General features: G+C 46.7%; 1 protein-coding gene across 1 annotated transcript in view; it reads right to left on the bottom strand.

The window, feature by feature from the left end:
* The window catches only part of JAZF1 (JAZF zinc finger 1), a 321,212-nt gene that overhangs the window by 11,338 nt on the left and 294,228 nt on the right, over positions 1-15,646 (bottom strand). The gene's annotated exons all lie outside the window — the stretch shown is intronic.

Below are 15,646 nucleotides of genomic sequence, written 5' to 3' on the forward strand. Positions count from 1 at the left end.
TGGCACCTGCCCCCCGCGCCCCCCCGCCACCGCCATCCCTGGGGAGGGAGGGCTGACCCATCAGTCAGACAGGAGGCAGGGATTCCCTTGTCTTCTGGAGGTTAAGAGCTCTGCTTGGAATTGAATTAAAAATCTACTTCACTGACTTCTCTCAGGCCGGCGGGCAGGGATGGAGGACCACTTCAACAAGCAGCCCCTTTTTTAATGAGGCCCAAAGCCATTTATTTTGAGCTTTTGCACAATACAACCCTGAAGGACATAATTCTACAGATCATAAACAGTGTAAAATAATATGTTGACAAGTCCTAATGCATTTACAAGCCCCGTGGAATAAATAGGAATTATAGCACAACATTAATAAGAATTATATGGTAGCAATTACAGTTGTGAAATTCATCCCCCAGGTGTGAGGCTAAATTGCACCAGGGGCCTGCCTGGGTGCTCCACGGCTCACTCTGCCACATCAATTATTTCAACACCAAATATTGGCACTTTTATTGGGTTTCATTTTAATAGGCATTAATAAGATTGTTTGAAGAACCAGTTGAGCCAGGAACAAGGACGCCAGCATCTGAGGCTAACAGTTAAAAGGGTCCAGGAAGGAAGGAAGGGACCTCAAGTTGATTGAGTGCCTCTTATGTTTCAGGCCCATTAGGTGCATTATCTCATTTAATCCTCCTGTGACCCTGTGAGGTGGAGAGGAGTTTCATAAACAGGAGGAAACAGCCCAGTGAGGTTCGAGAGCCTTGCGTTCTCCAGTAGCCATCGAGACCTCACTTTGCCCCACAATGCTTCCCGACCCCGACACCAGCAGCTCTCTGAGGGGTCTCGCAGCCTCCTTTGAGTTGCGGGTTCTTCACCATCTACCACTCAGAGGGAATTCAGAGCAGTGTGTTTTGAAGCCTCTTTAGAAACTCCCAGGGGGTGCAGAAAAAGCAATTTGGCAAATTCGAGGCTTTGGAATTAACTGTGGGTTTTAGTAAGCCCCCCTGTACTTGGCTGTAGCTCCTAGAAATAAGAGACCCAGTGTGGAGATGCTCATACGAGACAACACAGGGGTGCTATCCCACCACACGTCTGCGTCTGTCCGTGAGCAAATCTCAAAATCTGTTTTTAAGTAGGGCATTGTTTGGGACATTTTACTCTTAAACAAATGCCACATGCTGGTGTCCTTTAAAATGCTTGTTAGAAAACTATAAATGCTATTTCGTAAAGCTCCTCCAGCAGGACTTTAGAAAGTTAGGATGACTAATTTACTCATCTAATTGGGCTAATTTGTGAACCGGAATACCAGGAACCACGCGACATTTACAACTGGGGGAACCTCAGACCTGCCGAGGGCTTAATGAAGCTCAGCAGAGGACAAAACTGCAAAACTCCACCGGATCAAAGGGCTTGATGCTGTGGATGCAGCCGCTTGAAACCAAGCGACATCCAACCCCAAGGGGGCAGGTAGAGGGACCACACAATTTATCGTCCAAGTCAGGATGCCTTTGAGGGTAAAAGCCAGTACTGGGACGACAGGCGTAAATCGGCACTGGCCCTGGCTAATTGGGCCACACACACGCCCTAGTCATCCACACACCACAAGGTTCTGTGGGTGCTTTGTGAAACTAACCACCTCCCTTGGATGGGGACCAAGAAGGACCTGGTTATACTTAATTCTGTCCTATAACAAAGAAAAGCAGCGCACAGACCAAGGTTCATGTCTTGGCTGGGCACGTCTGCTAAGTGGACAAGCTACTGAGCCTCTACTTTCTCTTCTGTGAAATGGGTACAAATCTCTTCCTTGCAGTGTAAGGATTAGAAGTGATGTCTAGAGAACACCTGGCACAGGAGGACCTGACATAGTAAGTGCTCAAAACATGGAAAACAGTGTAAGTGATGTCATTTTTGTAATATTACATATACATATTACAAAAGTAATATTATTTTTAGAAAAGCCTGTTGTGAAGCCAAACAAAAGATAATTCTGAAAGGTTTGGGACTCTCTACTAAAAAAAATACAAGAGGGCCTCCATATGGAGAGGCGCAGGGTTTGCCTTGGACTTCTCAGTGCAGGCGGAGCCAAGCGCCTGTGCGGACCGGGAGGCTGCGGGGACCAGGCTGGGCGCCTTTGGGAGCCTTGGGCTGCTACTGACAAGCTGTGTGACCACAGGCAAATGATGTCATCCTCTGAGCTCTAAGACTCCTCATCCGTGAAATGGGCTAATAATACTGCCCCCTCTTAAGGTTATTGTGAAGAGTAATTGAGATCCTGTTTTTAAAAGTACTTAGAACAGTGCCTGGCCTATGGTAAGCATTAAAGAAATATTTGGTAAATAAATAAGCAAAATGTCACGAGCTGTTTCCTTATTTCATCCACTGTTCCCTTGCGCTCTTGAGGGTTCTCGCTTTTTTTAAAACAGAGGAGCGTGTGTGGGATCTCCTGTTGCTTACGCTACTGTAGCCCAAGTGTCACCCTGTCGTCAAACAGGAGAACTCTCAACAGCTGGGAGGCCGTCCTGTTTCTCAGCTGCCCTCTTTCATTCACAGCCAGAGGGCCTGCTGCAGGCCGACAGGCTGCAGTTGTTTCAAAAAGTCACATGTTCAGACGCTAGCATCTCCTTGGTGCTAACATCTGGGGAACCTGTCGGCGGCCCACAGTGTCCTGCAGACGACATGTGGGGCCAAAAACAGAACTGCACTTGGTCCACTTTCAAACATCTTTGAACTCTAGGAAGAGCTAACCTAAAACGAAAGGTACATCTTTAGTTACAAAAACATCTGGGCCAACCCTCTCTGCTTTATGCGCTTGCTCATGTCTTTCCAGGGAGAAAAATAAACCCCAACCTGGTTCATTTTCAATCTCTGCTTCATCTACTGTCTTCAAAAGTAACTTCAGAATGAATGAATTCCCAGCAGTTCCCAGACCTTTGCTAGAGAATTTCCCCACCCATTAAAGGAAAGCAGGATGTAACAAGCCTGGTTCTCCTAGCAGTCGTCAATAAAAAATTGTGAGAGGCTGTCCCCATGGCCGAGTGGGTAAGTCTGCGCCTTCCACTTCGGCGGCCCAGGGTTTCGCCGGTTTGAATCCTGGCGCGGATCTAGCACTGTCATCAAACCATGCTGAGGCGGCATGCCACATAGAGCCAGAAAGACCTACAACTAGAATATACAACCATGTACTGGGGGAATCTGGGGAGAAGAAAAAAAAAAAGAAAAAGAGAAGATTGGCAACAGATGTTAGCTCAGGTGCTAGTCTTTTAAAAAAAAAACTGTGAGTGCTGCTCCCCGAGCATGAGTGTGTGTGAATATATTTATTATAAATAACATATGTGTACTAATATATTACTGTATAAAACAGGCAGGAAAAAAAGGGATGAGGATAAAATAAATATAGGTTAATAAATATTTGTACTAATAATTGTAACAGATATTTTACTACGTAAGACTAAAGATTTCATATCTCCTTCCTCCACCCCATGGCCCATCTTGTGCACCCACTCTGAGGCCTCCTGCCCACCAGGCCAGCTAGAGGGGTCAGGGGGACGTAACACAGCCAGCTTCCAGGCCATCAGATGGAAATGAGGCTTCGGACTGTTCTGGGAGTAGTGGGGGCATTCAGGAACAGATACAGTCATTCATTCACACAGCAAACACTTAGCCCAACCCTGATCACAAGCGGACTGGGTGGTCTCAGTTCCTGTCTAAACTCCGCCCTATAAGCCTCCAAGAGAAGGAGCCGGGCTCCAAGCCAGGAGACAGAGGGACGACATGGAAGTAAGATGAGCTGCTTGTTCTGAGCCCTCACCACCCGGAATCCACAAACGTTCATTTTTGCATAGTTTTCTGAACAAACAAACAAAAATACTCTGTGTAAAAGAGAGGAAAAAAATCCCACACCCTATCTGGAGTTGTAAGTAATTGGGGCAGGGAGGCGAGGACAAAAGGACTTTGGAGCACGGGAGTCGCAGGAAGAACCTACCCCGCTGGGGCCCAGGGCAGGTGTCTGGGGACAGGCTGGCTGGTGTCCCCCAAGGCCGCCCTGCTGGCAAGCTCTGTCGGGGCATCCTGGGTCTGGAGTCAGCATTTTGCAACTGGAAGGAACTTACAGGCCCCTGAACCCCACACTCGTTTTGATGTCTCGGAAGTTAGAGGGTGGTCAGCTGTCCGCCCAGGGGGCTTCCTTTCCTCAGGGCCACCCGGCTCAGCATTCCAAGCAGAGGAAGGCTACACTGTGGTGCACCCCTGTTCATCTTCAGCTCCCTTTTCCCCTCCATCTCCCCTCCCACCCTTCTCTGCAGGTCAGCCCTAAATCCTGGCAAGTGCCAACTGAAAGGGACAGGGTGCTCAGACACAAAAGAGAAAACACCCTGCTATAAACCAACGCCTCCTACAATGCTTAATGTTTTGAAGGGTCTAGAGGAAAGCTTTCTTACAACTAAAGAGAAGCCTGCAGACCTTAATTAAGAAAAGCAGATGAAAACTCCATGGCAGTGGCTTCTTTGGGCAATGGTGGCTGGTTCAGTGGCTTCCAGAGCACGACCCTTTCCTCTGGGTTGTGCACGTGGGGAAGCTGATGGTGCAGGGAAACAAACACAAAGACATTTCCCCCAGTGTTTTACAACAAAGATCGATGGACTGGATCAGATTTCTAATTCTGATGGGCCCGTTCTCTGTGAGAAGAGAACACTCTCCAAGGTCTGTGTCTCAAAAGGAGCCCAAGGAGGACGCAGAGGCCCGGCTGCTGGGTGAGCGCCCGGCGGGAACTGGCCGAGCAATCTCTTTGTTAGGGTGGTTATTATTTTTGCTGATGCTCCGGCTACAAAGTTCCATGATTCTGAGGGTCTGTCCCAACCCGAGTTCTCCCACAAGCCCTGTCATGTTTAGTGCACCAATGGGCAGAATATGAAGATTTTAGGAATGCATAGATGGCACGATAGCCAAAATGCCTGTTTTACGATTTGGCCTCCTTTCGCTTTAAGTCAATGGCTTCTTAAATTCCAGTACCTGTATACCTAAACCCACCTGCGCTTACTTGGATTTCTTTTCTTAATGAAAACTGTAGCTGTCTAAGGATGTTGTTTTCCACATGCACTTCTGGAACCGGGAGGAGCTGGGAGATGCCTCTGCCATTTAGGTCTGGGGTGCCTCCCACAAGCCTGGTGCCAGGAGAGGTGCCCTCCGTGTAACCAACCTTTGTTTCCCCAGCTTGACAGAGGGGAAAGCTGGGGCTCAGGAGGGGATATTAGTGCCGAAGGACACCTGGGTAGAAACAGGCAGACTGGGCTGGCACTTGGGTCTTTGGTTCCAAAGCCTGTGTGCTTTTCGATTTATTTTCAAACTGAATATCTTCTGTACGAGGGAAGTAAAGATGCGGCAAAGTAAGGCCCTGGAAACACTGGGCAGGGAGGAAAAGAGACACATGGCATGGAGTCGCTCACTATGGTACATGGGACTGGGAAATGAGCCTGTGGGAAGTGGTGGGCTCTGCCTGATACAGCCAAGTGGTGGGACCCATTCCTCCTGGGGTGGGTACAGTCCAGTCTTTCAAAGAGCTCCATGAGTGTTTTTTTCAGGCTCTTCTTAGTCTTAGATATCATTAATCAAGTTAAAAATGATACCCACTGATGTCAGAGATTCTACGAGAAACGTCATTTTGCCTTGCATTGCTGCATGTAAAAATTGGCTGCCACTAATCTTTCTTGGGTTGGATTTTCCATTTCCATCCTCCATGGTTTCGCAATCCCCATTGTGGGGGCCTGAGGTGGGCAGGACAGCAGCCGAGAGAGGCCTTGGGTAACCCCAAGAGCTCATTTCAGCATTTTAGTTGGGAAATGAGCAAAACCTAGTAGATAGGATTTCATGATGAGACAATTACATCCCACAGGACTATGGAAAAATTCCTACTGGTCATCAGCAAAGGAAGTAAAAATCAGAGTTGGTTTCATGAGTCACATGAGAAAACAAGCTGTCTGGAGCCCCTGTACACACATACATACTATATTCACCCACCTGGACCAAGCCCACGTCCCCGCCCAGGAACCCGGCTGAGTGCCTCTGCCGAGCTCACCCTCGCTCACCACAAGAGCCATTTCAAATCTCGTCCACTCCCCTCAAACTCTGCCCTCACTGCCCCTTGGTTACCCCTCTACTCTCTGCAGAGGGCCCCCGGTCCATTTTAGCACCTAAGGCATTCTCATTCTTTGTATTCACCAACAAAGAACAGTGACATACAGATGGATAAAAATAAGTCAACCTTTTGCAGAAACCCAATATGCCACATTTTTCTTATAATGCAGATCATTAATATTCATGCAAGTGTTATCTGCAGTGACAGCAAATTAAAACTCTCCTGGGGTGTCAAATTCTGGCAAATACATTAGCAGAGAGTTGCCTTTCTGCCTTATAGATTTATCATTATAAATTAGCTTTCATTAGTACTGACCCACTTTATATGAGCTGAAGCTACAATAGTCTAAATGAATCGGCAACATATGATTACGACGATGAAAGACGCACTAATGGCTCTGGGGACCATGCGCCAAGCCTCAAAAATTCTTGACCTCCTTGTTCCTGGCCTCATCCCTGGAATGTCCTTCTCCCCCATCTCCTCCTTAACGATGGAATGGATAGTTGGTTGTCCAAGCCAGCAGTAATCTCTCCCTCACAGGAATTAACACTTTCTAACAGATTTGGAGGCTCTCAGTCATTATCTTGGATAACAGCCATAGCACCCAGGATGGGGCCTGCATTTAAGGAGCCAAAGGACACGTGATTGTTGAATGATTGAGGGAATACACTTCAGAGATGGTAGTGGTGGAAAGCGATCTAAGATTGCAGAGCCTCCACTCTTCACCTCCTACAGTCGTAAAGTAAATTAGATTATCTTGCTTGCCTGCTTAAAACCCTCCAATGGCTTCCCATAGCAAGGAGCAACCCAATGCCTTATCATGACCTTACTCTATATCACAGTTGCTTGGATCTTTAACACTTGAAGGGTTTTTTTTTTTCTTTTTTTGGTGAGGAAGATTGTCCCTGAGCTAACATCTGTTGGCAATCTTCCTCTGTTTTGTATGTGGGATGCCACCACAGCATGGCTTGATGAGTGGTGTGTAGGTCCTTGCCCATGATCCGAACCTGCAAACTCCAGGCCACCGAAGCAGAGAGTGAGAACTTAACCACTACACCACCAGGTTGGCCCCAGGTCTTTTTTGTTTTAATAAGAAAACTTAAGAACTATTTGTACTTGATTTAGTGCTAAATTTTTATACCTATAAATCTATTTGACAAGTATTTCTAAATATTCAGATACTATTAAATAAATAACTCAAAATATAATTTTTAAAATAAAATGCTCTTATACATTTAAGTGTTAATTACAACCTTAGTCAATTCTACAGATTTCAACAAAATTATGCCAACTTTACCATTTAAGTAGTTAAGCTTTAAAATATCTTAAAAACAGACAAATCATACAAATGATCACAATGACTGCAAAACCTACATTGAACCTATCACATAAGTTGGTCCTATAGATCTGATTTACTGTCTCTTTATTTTCATCCTTTGCTTTGACCTTCCTTGAGTTACAAGAATCTGGCAAGACCTAAAAGAAACAGGAGCTTATCTGGGCCCATGGAGGCTGTTTCTGACTGACTGACTCTTGGTCAGGACACGATGATTTAGGAGTGAGCCTGCATTTCATGGGCTGGACTCCTGGGTTTTTTACTCATGGTTCACTTGTTCCATAAATAGGATTTTTTTAGTCTATGTCTTTCTTGCCACATGACGTCTTCATTATAATTACTAGGGCTGTTGCAGATTGCATCTCCCAGGGGACAAGGGACTCCCACCTGGGGACTCGGCTATTCCCCATCTTGCAATCCACTCTCACTCAGGCCCTCCTTCCACCTGTTGTGACCAGGGTGCTGGCTGGTCTTACACTGGCCTCAGTTCCCACTTTTCCTGCACAAGTGCCTGCCAGTCTGCTAACGGAGGTGGAGAAAAAGAGCACCTGTACTTTATGAACAGGCATCTGCTTTACAGAAGAACACAACCCCCACCTGTGCCAATATTCCCTGATGTAGCAAAATGTACAGAAATACAAACGCATCCTGTTATTTCACCGTTCTTGTAGTATAGCTACTTTTTGGCATACTTCATATAAACTTTTCTATGTTGAGTATCATTTTGGACCCACTGATTTTCAGATTCAATGAACTACCAATTAATTACCAGTTATCAGCATACTTTGATGCTTAAATACCTCAACTTAGCCGGTGGAGGCCCTTCTAGGTGGTCTCCTCTGTCCCTTCAGTATTTCTCATTATTGTTTAATTAAAATTTTGTTCTCTTTAATCAGTTATCATTGTACAGAGTAAAAAGACATAGCTTTATGAGGTTTATGGTGAAAAAGAGCAGTCCCCTGTCTCCGCCCCCTCCCCCACAGCAACCCCTCACAAGCCTCTTACCCACAGTTTGCCTCCCCATTTCCAAATAATGTGCTTCTACTGCTATTTTTTGATGTTCAGTTTTGGATATCTATTGACCTCCTACTATGGAAGATAAGAATTCTGATCTTTTACATACTTTCCAACCCTTCTCCTGCATCGCCTCTCCTCCTGGTAGAATTTCGTTCTACCATTGGGCGTCATTATTATTCACTGTTTGCACTCTTATGACACTGGGCCAGGTAGCAAACTCTGATCACATTTTTGTTGTCCTTGGAGTCAACATATGCCATTTCCCTAGCCTACGTGGTCGTTGTCTCTCTCTCATCTGCATCCTCCTTCTCATCACCATCATCACGGTCATAAGGGCAGCTGACACTTATTTGGGGCTCCCCACATGCCACTACAGCTCTAAGGCACAGTGCGTCTGTTAACTCATTTAAACCTCACAACAACCCTATGAGGTTGGTACTATGATTCTCTTCATTGTACATAAGACGGAAGCTCAGAGAGGCAAAGTGAGTTGTCGGAGGTCACAAAGCTCTTCCATGGCAGAGCAAGGGTTCTAATCTGGCCACTCGGCTCTGGAGCTTGTATTCCTAACCAGTATATTGTACTGCTTACTTGAATTCATCCCAGACTCTCCAGTGGAAGCGTAAATCTCAATATGTTTAAGCCATCAGGTAGGCAGTTTTATTTCTCCTCACTCTTCTTCCTCCCTGCCTCCTCCCTTCCTTCCTTTTCTTCCTGAGACACGCTCTCATGCTGCTGTCCACTCTCTTGCCCCACCTGGACCATTTGCCTTCCAGGCCTGCTGCACAGCTGTCACCCTGGGATCTCCCTTCAGCACCTCCCCAGGAATTCCCCTTGCCTCTTCCCATGGTGGGGTGACCCCTTTTTCATACAGTCCACGTCTTCCTCTTGTTTGGGTGATGGGAAGTAAAATTTTGAGTCCTTGAATGTCTGAAAATGCCTTTATTCTACCCTCACACTTGACAGTAACCTCTGAGGTTAATGGCCGTTTTCCCTCAGGATTTTGAGGTCATTGCTCCCAGGTTTTCTAGCTTCTTGGGGTGGGAAGGCCCACGCCACACCGACTCCTGATTCTCAGAAGGCATCCTTCCTCTCAGGAGACAGGAGCTCTTCTTTTCTCTTTGTCCCCCACATTCAGAGGTGTCTGTCACTCCAATTCTTGTTAAAATATATATAAATATATATAAAATATATATATTAAAATATATAAAGCTTTATTGAAATATAATTCACATATAACTCACCCCTTTCAAGCGTACAATTTGATGGTTTCCACCATATTCACAGAATAGTGCGGCCATCACCACACTCCATTTTAGAGCATTTTCATCACCCCAAAGAGAAACCATGCACCTGTCACGCAGCTCCAATTTTTAAGGCTTTGTGGGATTCTTTGGTGCGAATCTGCTTGCTTCTGAGATCACTGGCTCCAGTTCTCACTTTTTCTAGCCCGCCAGTAAGTCAGCCACCTGTTGGCCAGTTGCTCTCCAGCTGTGCCCTGTGTTGCTGCCGCCTGACTTCAGACTTTAAACCTCACCTTCTGTCATTTTAGGTGCATGTGTGTGTTCAGACTGCCATCATTCACGGGAGGTTCCCTGGCTGCTTTGAAAACATCCTTCTTTCTGGCAACAACAAAAGTCCCAGGCCTGTACTGTGTTTCTCCTGCCCTAAGAATCCTACTTTCCTTTCCACAGAGGCAAACACAGAGACCCACCTCCAGGGGCCGGCAGTGGGGGGCAGACTGTCCCACGAGGGGCCAGTGTTGGGTTGCTGCCGATGAGCCATCAAAGAGATGGGCTATAAGGACTTCTGTCTATGACCGTGGGTTAACTACTGACATTTCCGATTTAACTCTAACCTTAACAAATCCCTGAAAATGTTGTTCAAGATAAACACTGAAATAGATTTTCTCTGCAATATGGTGACTGCCCCAGCCTCTCGTTTTCCTTCTCTTTTATGATGATCATCTCCTTGTCCACCGTGCTGGGGACACTTCAGTGACATCACTGTCACACTCTGAGTTAGAGGCCACGTGTCTGTAAAACGCTGAGCAGCTTACCCCTCTAGGGCCTTTTCGCTGTTTGTCCCTCTCCTTGGACACTTTTTCCCCCAGGTTTTCTCACAGTTGGCTCCTCCTTAGCATCCAGGTCTCAGCTCAAATGTCACCTCCTCTGGGAGGCCAGCCCTGATCACCTGCCTATTTAAACAGCCCGTCCTCCAGGCACAATCTCCTCCCCCTGGGTACCTTCCTCACAGCACATCCAACTTTCTACATGATCCTGTTTTAGTCTTTGTTATCTTTCTCCCCCACTAGAATATAAGCTCCACGTTGCTGGCTCCCCAGTGTCCTTCAATGTGCCTGGTGCACAGCAGGCACTCAGTATGTGCTTCCTGAACAAACAAACGAAAGGCAAGGGTAACATCAGGCCTACTGACACCAGGCTACTGCCTTCCAGCTACATGACGTTGTGACTGCGGGAAGAGGACAGAGTGAAGAAGGCCTCGTGAAGAGAAAAAAAATTTAGATTCCTGAGATGCAGCTTCTGCCACTTAATGGCCAATGGGAGGCCTAAGTCCAATTCGCTGTCAGTCACCTTTCTCTGTGTTGATTTTTGCACGGAGGAGACTGTGACTTTCCTCCTGGCTCCTTCATCCTCTGTCAGGGAAGTGAGAAACTCTATGGCCTGTGACTTAACCTGAGGTCAAGTTCAAAGCTATGGAATTCAGGATTTTCTAAAAATTGGACATTCAGATTTTAAAACAATTCCACAAAGCAAGAGTAATAAATTCTGTATTTGAAAAGACATGCTTTCAGGAAAATAGACGAAAAGAAATAAACACCTAGAAAAAACTGGCCCCTTTCTCACTAAAGCTTTACGGTTATGCCTCTCAATCCTTTTCTTCTTTTCTCTTTGAGACTTCAAAGAAGTCCTCTGTGCTTGCCTCTCACCTACTCAGTTTGGAGTCAAACCCTGTGGCTTGTCCTAGCTCCACGCTTTGGTTTCATCATCCCCCTGCACCACAGTGGGAGTCCTCTCACCACCGAGGGCTCCAGCTGGGTGTACTTCTCTGGGTACCCAATTTCCCAGCTCTCCATCCTGGTTAGACGACAAAGAAACTGCCCCCAAAGTGCAAGAAAAACAGCATCTCCTTTGTTGTTCCCACATCTTCACTATTTTTCAGGAAAAAAATCAGCAGTAAGAAATGACGTCTCTTCAGTACAGCATGGATTTCGGTGACATACCCCCATTCTCCTCCCCAGTCCTCAGCCCTCGTACATCTGGGGGAGATCAGAACAACTTCTTTCCCTCTAGCCTTCTAGTGGCTGCTCAGGATTCACGGAGACTGAACACAAAGCCTTCCCGCGGCAATCGGCACTGCTTAAGACCGACTCCCAATGCAGACTCGTAGTGTTTTCAAACTGCAGACTGTGACCCATAAGCGGGTCGTGAAATCCAATTAGTGGGGCACGACTAGCATTTAAACAAATAAAAGCCCAGAATGGAATACAAAGCATCAGAGTGAAAGATGTGTTTGTAAAACTTTGTTTCAGGTGTGTGTCTCAACGTACAATACAGTTCTTACTACGTGTCACAGTAAAAAAGCTGAAAGCCATTTTTGACCATCGGCGTCTCAGTCTATAGAACTTTCTAGAAAACCCAACATTTCATCTAGGAAAAAATTACCGAACAGTTTTAACTGACATTTAAGTAGGATGTAAAACAGTCTGAAAGAGAAGAGAAAGGTTGTTAGGTGAGCTGTCAACAAAGTATTGTGTTGGCCCGTGGGAACCTACAGTTTAACCGAGAAGGCGGGCTGTGCCGACCTCAGGGAGGTCAGGCGGGCACACACAGACAGAGCCAACAGTGTCACCCAGGAAAGTGACAGGCGGATGCAATGGATAGAAGGTATGAAGACACTTCTTCATGGAGTCAGGTATCCTTCAAGACAGCGTCACGTCACATCCTTCTTAAATACTCTCAAGGACCGTCAATCTTTGTTTTCCGTCTGGGTGAATCTGGTTCTGAGAAACGGCCGCAAGTCATTCACTGCCCTTCTGCAGGATTAAGAAGCGTCGTGCAGGGTGCCCTGCGCTCTCTGCCCAGTCTGTCCTCAGGTTGCCGAATAGAGTGGGTTCTCAGAGTTTCAAATCCTGCAGCTGAGCCGAGGAGGGCTGGCCAGCAAGCACGTGCCCAGGATGGGTGAGTGGGCTGCCTGGAGCCACTGCTGGGCCAGACCCAGAGAAGCAGAGCTGCCGGCACGGGGAAGGAGCCGGAGCCAACCAGGAAAGAGGGGGTGTAGGAGTGTTCGAGGGTGGCTGGCAGATCTGTCTTTCCCGTCACCCTCACATGCTCACGGGGAAGTCACTGCCAGAGGGGAAGTCCTGACTCCCCGCAGCACCGAGCACGCAGCGCAGCGCCCGGCTGAGCAGACCTCAGCCCATCTTTGTGGGGTGAAGTCCAAACATGGCAGAGGCCCTGGGCACCAGAAGGACGGCACTACGTGACCACAATGCATGTTGGTATTTGTATGTGATAAACGTATGTTATACTTAGTACTTATGCTTATTTAATGCACACTGCAGATTTGTATCTGACAAACTGAAAGGAACTATGACGATGATATCAGGGATCACAAACCGCAACACGCACACACACTGGCTTCAGCCTCCCATTAAACCTGATCAGCACAACTACAAAAACCAACCAAACTCTGTCTAGAGGCCGTGTGGTAAGGCGGGACTCAGGAACAAGCTGCATGTAGTAGGATTCTGGCTGTGCTCGTCCCGTCTGGTGGCCTCAGGCCAGTTACTTTACCTCTTTATACTTCCATTTCATTACCTATAAAATGGAAATAACACTAGAGCTAACCTCACAGGGCTATTGCGAAGGCTGTATGATCTAACACCTATAAAATGATTAATTTCTGGCACATACAGTCACGTACCACATAATGATGTTTTGGCCAACAACAGAACACATATACAACGGTGGGCCCACAAGATTAGTACCACGTAGCCTAGGTGTGTAGTAGGCTAAACCTCCTAGGATTGTGTAAGTGCACTTTATGATGTTTGCACAACAACCAAATTGTGTAACGACACATTTTTCAGAACGTATCCCTGCCGTTAAGCAACACATAACTGCAGTTATGTACTATATTAGCAGTGGTTGGAAATACTATTTTAATCAGTAATTTAAAATTGTTTAGGGGTCGGCCCCATGGCCTAGTGGTTAACTTCATGTGCTCTGCTTCAGTGGCCCAGGGTTTCGCCAGTTTGGATCCTGGGCGTGGACATGGCACTGCTCGTCAGGCCATGCTGAGGCAGCGTCCCACATGCCACAACTAGAAGGACTCAGAACTAAAAATACAACTACGTACCTGGGGGATTCGGGGAGAAAAAGCAGAAAAAAAAACTGTCTAGACTCGAAAGAAATGACCAGAGATTCACAAAACCTAACAAGATATCCCCTGGTTAGAGTCATCGGCCTCAAATGCATGGATAAAAATGCCTAAGATGTGGTTTACATTTCCAATGCAATGGATCAGGACACCGATTTCTAATGCCGTCAGAAACAAAGTAAAATGCCGATTTAGGATTATATGGCTGAACTTGTTTTCATGAATTCATTCATGATCCTGGAGACCTGGTGATGAAAAGGACACACAGTCTCTCAGCCCTCGAGGTGGCCTCACTGCAGACGTTCATTATCACATGGCAGATTCGTCCACTGGGGCAGTGCTCTGCTTTTAATAAGATGAATTCTGAAAAGACGGGAGCAGAGGATGGCCTTTTTTGAAGCAAGTGCAGCCTCGCTCTGCAGTACTGAGGTGCTTGCCAGGGCTGGGCACTGCGATGGTGTTTTCTCTTCTAACCATGAAATGTAATGTGCTATATTCACACACAGGGTGAGTATTTTTATGCCAAGGGACAGCTCAAAGAGGAGAGTCAGGAAGGGGAGCACGATGGATATTGAGAAGAATGTTGCCATAATCAAGATGAGAAATAATGAGTCTGCCAGCAAAAACCAGTTTCTACTGCATCAGAGTAACTGTCTCTTTCCAGGCACAGCACACGACACGAAAATGCACCACAACAGAAAAGCAGTTGCTTCTCTGGGGAATAATGTCATGAGAGTCACTGAAAGTTCATACAAATCTCAGAGATCCCCCATAAAAGCTTAGTTTCACACTTTGTCCCATGTGGAAACTACAGCCTGTGCCGCATGAAAAACGAGTTTTATGAGAGTACTTCTGATTTTTAAGAAGGCTATTTGGCTTCATAACAGGGCAGCTTCCTGAAAGCACCAGGAATGTCGTTTTTACATATTGCACATCTCAGGCGGCTTCGTAATCATCGGGGCCGCACTTAAATCTGGTGAAATGTTACGCGTGTGACAAACCTTGACAAAAGCGATCGGGAGAAAGTGCAGGGGCAGGAATTTCCCAGTTGAAGAGATCGTTTTAAGCATGTTATAAAAGCAAGTCAGACTTTTTACACGCCAGGCATGATAATAAAGCCTCCAGTGGACAACAGCACCCTCCCCACTCACAGTGCTATTCATTCCCTGTGTGCTTATTTATCAAGCTCCTCCTATGCCCTGGGTTGTGGCAGGATTCGAAAGGCCGAGGCCTTAGTGTGACCATCCAGTGAATCTGACAACGCCTTCCCTTTTATTTCTATCTCACATGGTCACGAGAGGACACTTGGGAGCCTGACAGCTTGGGTTCCAACACCAGCTCCTTCACTGACTCGCTTGATGACCTCGGGCAACTCACTCAAGTTCTCTTTGCCACAGAACCCACATCAGAGGAATAAATGAGTTAATATATACATAAGTGCTGAAACCAGTACCTACCACACAGTTAGCACTATGTGTTATTAGCATTTTCATTGGCTGAGCAGACACGGGATTCCACAAATTAAAGAGTCAATCAGGATGATGGATGTTGCTCAGTGGCTTTTTTAAGACCCAGGGTCAGTGACAGAGCCCCAGGAGCAGTGGAGGTCAACAAAGTTGCCCAATTTCCCCTGCCCGCTGGCACTCGCATGGCCATGGCTGGTTCCTGCCCCTGTGGTTTACTGGTCCTCTCGCTCAGCTCCGATGCTCCATGCTGGGTGGCTCCCGCTCTCTCACCTCTCTCTCGGCTTGCTTTGGCCTACCTGTGCTTTACCT

The sequence above is a fragment of the Equus quagga genome, chromosome 8, assembly GCF_021613505.1.
Source record: "Equus quagga isolate Etosha38 chromosome 8, UCLA_HA_Equagga_1.0, whole genome shotgun sequence".
In the NCBI taxonomy this organism is placed as follows: Eukaryota; Metazoa; Chordata; class Mammalia; order Perissodactyla; family Equidae; genus Equus; species Equus quagga.